The sequence below is a fragment of the Spermophilus citellus genome (genome assembly GCF_964194105.1).
Source record: "Spermophilus citellus genome assembly, chromosome: 6".
Lineage (NCBI taxonomy): Eukaryota > Metazoa > Chordata > Mammalia > Rodentia > Sciuridae > Spermophilus > Spermophilus citellus.
Genome location: NC_138187.1, coordinates 142,863,009 through 142,869,008, shown reverse-complemented (window position 1 = coordinate 142,869,008; position 6,000 = coordinate 142,863,009). Strand labels below are relative to the sequence as shown.

At 35.4% G+C, this 6,000-nt stretch overlaps 1 protein-coding gene across 1 annotated transcript in view; it reads left to right on the top strand.

The window, feature by feature from the left end:
• Nucleotides 1-1,003: 1,003 nt before the first annotated feature.
• RGS13 (regulator of G protein signaling 13) overlaps nucleotides 1,004-6,000 on the top strand; it is a 29,364-nt gene continuing 24,367 nt past the window's right edge. Inside the window, exons 1-2 of the mRNA XM_081299817.1 lie at nucleotides 1,004-1,106; nucleotides 2,370-2,441. The gene's annotated coding sequence lies outside the window, so the exon portion shown is untranslated. The remainder of the gene's footprint in view (nucleotides 1,107-2,369; nucleotides 2,442-6,000) is intronic.

The following is a 6,000-nucleotide window of genomic DNA, read 5'->3' as shown; positions in this document are numbered from 1 at the left end:
ATTGGAGATTTCCTGGAAAGATCCATCATCACAGCATCCATATTTTCTGAGACGCAGACGGAACTTGGACAACCAGCAGCTAGTGAAAATGGACCCTATCAGAAAACAATACAGATCCAACTGATTTGTCCAAACCCTGCTCTTACTTCCCGCAACATGGCCACAGCTACTCAACTTCTGGCTTTCTCATTTGCCTTATTCTGGTTTCTTATCTCTTAGGTTTGACAAATTCAATTTCCCTCAAAAATTTGAGCCTCAAAATCCTTAAATATAAATAATAATGTTCTACTTCATCAGTCTCCTAAATATTTTAAGAAACATTCCATCAAACACTTTTTGATCTTTCCTATTTTATTCTGGAACCCCCACAACACACACACACACACACACACACGGTTGGTTTAGATAATCTCACCATATTTTACATTCATTAGAGCTCATTTGAAGCACTATGCTCAGTCTAGATTTTAACAGGGATTTTAGCTGAAGAATGATGCAAAGTGCCAAAACTGCCATAGAGGACCAGTGAGAGGACCTAGAAAGGTCTGACCAGAACTTTTTTTTTAAAACAAATCCTTAGTCATTTGATTATTCTAAACAGGTTGATTTTAATATTTCAACAATTCAATAGCAAGTGTTTGCAATGGGAGTTTTCTTATTTGTCCTCAGCTCTCTGTCTTTTCTAAAAGGGCATTTTACTTTAGGCCATACATTTTCTAAAACTAGAAACATGAATTCTTTGGGAAGACAAAGTTTTTGACTATTACGTTGAAGATCTCATGGGGAAGCTACGGCTTCCAGTCATCTGACAACTTCCTATGCTCCGATAATATTAGATAAAACCTCTTCATCAGCAATGCATCACAGGCCCACAGCACTATTTTTCATATTCAACAAAACTTCTCTTTGCATAGATATGTAAAAACAGAACATTCATACCGAGGCCAGAGTGCCATAGAAGGTAATTATAGAGCCAGGAAGGTCGTTTTATGCCAGGAAAAATAAAATGCTGGGTGTCTCATGAAATTTCAGAACCCAGTTTCAAAAGGATCATAACAAAGAGGAAATAAAATTCAGCATGGTGGACCGCTCCACAGGATATATTTGTAAGTATGAAATTCTGTAAAATAGCTGATGAGTGCAACTATGTTGGCTTGTTAGAAATGACTCGAGGAAGTTGATGGTCTCAGCAGGACTGCCACGAGTTTGAGCAGGGGTATTTTTTTCCCAGGGAGAAAATAAACCGGTAATCCCAATTTAGACTTTCTATTCTTAAAATTTACAGTCACACATATAAAAAGGAATCTTAATTGAGCAATAGAGGAATATTACCATTTGGGAGTACATTCCTTCATTTTATGTGGGTTTACATGTATATGTGTGTATGTTTAGTTTAAATAAAGATATAAAATCAGACAATTCAGAATTGCTGATTTTAAAATTGCACATTGAAGTATGAGTTCCATCAATTTATTTGCTGTACTGATTCCAGGTGTGAATTCCAATAAGATCTTGCTGAAGTATAGTTAACCTCGATTTTACTGAATTTCTTCATTGCTCCATGTTATGCCCATGTACAAAGTTTTTTTTCTTTTTTTTAAAGGTGGGAATTTTGTGTGCTATGACCAACAAAATCTTGCTAAAAAGTAAATTTCTACAGATTTTTCTAAATCTTGTGGAACATGTTACATCATAAAATAAAGGAACATAGTCAATATTTCTTTGCAGATGTACAATATGAACAGAAAGAATTTCCTGATTGCCTATCAGATTGTATTAAGATATTTAAGTATGTGAAGAGGCTTAAGATTCATAAAATTCATTTATGAATGAAATTCATATTTTATTTGATTTTTAGATTTAATTTAAACACTGAAAGAAATGTGAATCTGTTTTTGCATTTATCACCAATCCATTTACAACCACTTTAAGATTCTATTAATAAAATGTTATTTCTTTTAAATAATTACCAAGGGAAAACACTATCATTATGAAGATCTAAACTTGTTCTAAATGTTCTATGCGTAGATTGAGTTAAACTAGGCATGCATGTTTACAAAGTATTAAAAAATAAGAGCAAATTAAAACATCTTAAGATAAACATAAGACATTTAAATGAAGACAATGGAAAATAGAAATAAAATATATATTTGCATAGTTATGAATTAATCCATGAAATTAAAGTTCTTGATAAGTAGTCAACAAATCAAAAATGTAGAAAACCACAGTGCAGCATTTATAGAGTAGAAAAATTATTTACTTAAGACATAAAGCAGGGTATTTATAGAAATACTTGCCAAATGGATATTTTGTTCAGGAAGTTGGCACTAATCTTCCTTTAATTGGTTGTATTATTATTTTACTTTTAGATTAATGGAATGTTTCCATATGCCATTGCCACCAACATGAGAAAAAAGTGATCATCATTGATTTGAAGCTTGGTGAGTTTATTCATAATATAAACCAGTTCTACATTAAACCAGTATAGGTCATTCTAAACTGGGAACTCTATTTGCCAGAGTAGAATTGTAGTTCTATGAGTATTTGAAATGAACTTTTATTTTTGCTTATATTTTGACTGAAGGTATAATTTCACTAAAAATATTCTTATTTAAATTTGCCAAATAAAATGAAGTTCATTTTATCAATAGGCTCAATCAAATCCTTATCCTGAAGAGCTATATTTCTTTTAAAAAAATGTAAATTACCCTTTTTTGGAATTACCAAGAATATTTCTTAAAAGTTCTGAATTACGAATGTGAGAGGGTTTGACTCTACCATTCTATATTTTCGTATAAATTATTGACTGAAATGTGTTACTTAATGATAAATATTGTTGGATGCAGGATGGTAGATATATATATTTAAATTCCTACTTATTTTGGAATTTGTCCTCAGACTGAGAATTATATGTTCTTCATTTTGTCAGATGAAATTCCAAAGACTGCCTTTTTTCTTCTCATTTTAGAGGTATGAGAATCTTTTAATTTCTACCCCATCTGCTTCCCATCTTCTAAAATTACTTTGAAATATTTTGTTTTCTTTCCCCCCCTTTTAATCTCTTTTTTTCCTTTGTGTTTAAGTTTTACATATTCTTTTACTGTAATTTTACCAGTGTTTTGGTTAGAAGAGATAATAAACTCCAATGGTCAATCTGTCCTTTTTCCTTGGAACTAGATTAAACACTTTTGAATTTACCCTTTGTCCCAATATAAATGACATTAGGAGGACGCGGGGAGTATTCTATGACATTCCAGCAGAGTAGTGGCGCCTGGTGATTATGAACCCAGAAGTAAGAACTAGAAAACAGCACAGGCATATGACCACTCAGTTACAAAGATCTTAGGGGCAAGCAACAGGGCACCAAGCAATGGGCAGTTCCTGAGAGCAGAAATCCCATCACTGAGACAGCACCCAACAAGTCCCATTTCTCAAGCAAATGGAAATCCAGAGAACTTCACAACATACAACTCTTCTATGCATAATATATCTTGTACATAATTTCTTAAATGTTTTCACAGACATTTTTATTTTACTCTTTTCCCAATGTCACCCAACTAATGAAAGTCTTGGACCCGAGAATCTCCCTCTGAATAGATCACGTAATGAGCAAAGAGCTGCTATGTCTATACAGAGGCTTTGCTAGAATTAGAACAAAAAAAGTAGTCTTTCCACAACAGGATGGAACACAGCTTGGTGTCCCATAGTTGGCAAGAATTGTCTGCCTGCATTCCAGCTTCCTCTCCCCCTTTGGACTAGACATATAAGTAGAAGAGACAACCTGCAAAATTGTACCTAAGGGGACACTCTGGATGGTCAGTTTGATCTTGTTGCTCTAGCATGCCTGAGCACTTCTGACCAAACAAACCTGACCTGGTAGTCTCAACCCTTCAATATGATACTTAAGTGAATTCCTGTAGCAGACCCACTTAATCCTAAAACTGGAACCCAGCCACTAAAACACCATATGAACAATAGAAATATGGAAGCAACAAAAGGAAGAAGATTTTCAGAATATATTCAAATGTTGAAGAACAAATAATATTAATGAGAAAAACTGGTAATATCTGAGTTGAAATTTAAAAAGAAGAATAGTGCAACAGAATGTGCACTTCCTGTACACACAAAAGAGAAATATTTCCTGAGTGGCAGAGTACAAGAAGCTAAACTGGAACAGTTTTTGCATATATCTCTTTTTCCAATCTTTAGAGTTCCGTTTTGTACTAAAGGAAACTGAGAATCAGAGTTGAACTAACATGCCCAAGGTCACACAGCTTATAAGAGCCTGAACTCAAGTACATGTCTGTTTGAATATACTCTGTCACCTCTCAGGAATTCTGGGAACCCCCTAAACTCCATGCATCTAGAAATTACTTTCAATGTGCTTCTGACCTCACTGAGAATTGCATGGCAATTCTAAGACAGCTATGCTTTTACCAAACAATTCCACTAAAGTTATTTGGATAATGATAACTTGTAAATAGACATGCACTGGAGTTATAGAGATCACATCAAGAAAGACAAAAACGTGTACACACCTTTCTACTAGATCAAATGAGGAGATAATGGGATACAAAATCTATTATTAAATGTAGAGAGCATATGACAAGTCCAATCCTGGTAGAAGACAGCAGTTATACTGACAGAGAAGGCATGGGAAGAAAGTAAATTCTTTACCATCCTCCTAATTAAAAAAGTAAGCAAGGGCTGTTGAGTGACTGCACCTCATGGGTGATCAAAGAAATCTTGAACTACATGTAGTTCAGACTTCAATTGTACATAGGACCAGTGTGAACAACCCAGTCAATGCAATAGCTTTCTTAGCCTCAATTTTTTCAAATTATTGTTACCAGCAAGAGTCCAACATCTTTAGTCTTGCATTTAAGGTCATTTAGAATCTAATTGCACAAACATATCCCACTGATAAACTCCCCCTTCTGCTTGTGCTTATACTATTTTGAATCTATATTTGCAATCAAAATGGCTAATCAATTAACCTATTCCCCTTCAACTTTGTGTCTTCCTGTAGAGTTATTTTGCTCCTCCCCACTTACAATTGCGATCCATATAGAAGATATAGGACCACACCTCCCATAAATTCTTATCTCCAAACCTCCAAATGTACTTTAATTGACATCTAAACTTTCTTCAGCCCTTCCAGAGAAAGGAAGTAACTTCTTCCTATACTGCCACTTCTCCAAGGTCCCAGCCCCACATTCTGTATTCTAGCCCCTCTTTCTTTCTCAGGAACTTAAAATTCTACGGATGGTCCCTCTTTCTCCTATATCTTCCACTGCTCTCCATGGCTAGCATTTACCAACTTCAGGATGTGCCACCCATTCACAGTGTAGGCTATACTGTAATGATACCCCCTAAAGATATGCAGACCAAAATAGCCAAATGTCAGGGCCCTACATCTCTGTCCCTGATATAGTGTTCTGTCAACAGCTTTCCCAAAAGACAAGAAAGAGAAAGGGAGGAAAGAAAAAGAGGTAAAAAATTGCAAATTGCAAGTACCTCTGTAAAATTATCCCTCCATGTAACCTGGGCTCCATTCCCTCCCGTTTTCCTCCATCTGTTTCCGCCCTCCCTGTTCCACTGAAAATGCTCTTCCCCACGCTCATTAATGCCTTCTTGACAACATATTTCAATCCTTGGTTCTCAGTCTCTTCCCAGCTTTTAACTCTCAATTGGCCACAGTCCTTTCTGACAAGCACATTCTTTGGTTTTTATGAGAGCATGTCATTTTGGTTTTTGTCCTACGAGCTCTTATTTCACAGTCTTTCTCTTAAATGTTTGTGTTCTTTAGTCACTCATCTGGAGCTGCATTCTTTCCTCAGTTCACACTCTTCCTGGACATCTCATCATATTTCTGGCTTCTTACACATTTATGAAAGCTGCCTGTCTTGGCCTTGAAGTCTAATCTCTCACCTGAACTTATTCACTTTCTTTTTCTCACTTTCCATGTCCAATGCATCAACGAGGTGCTAGCAGTTTTTC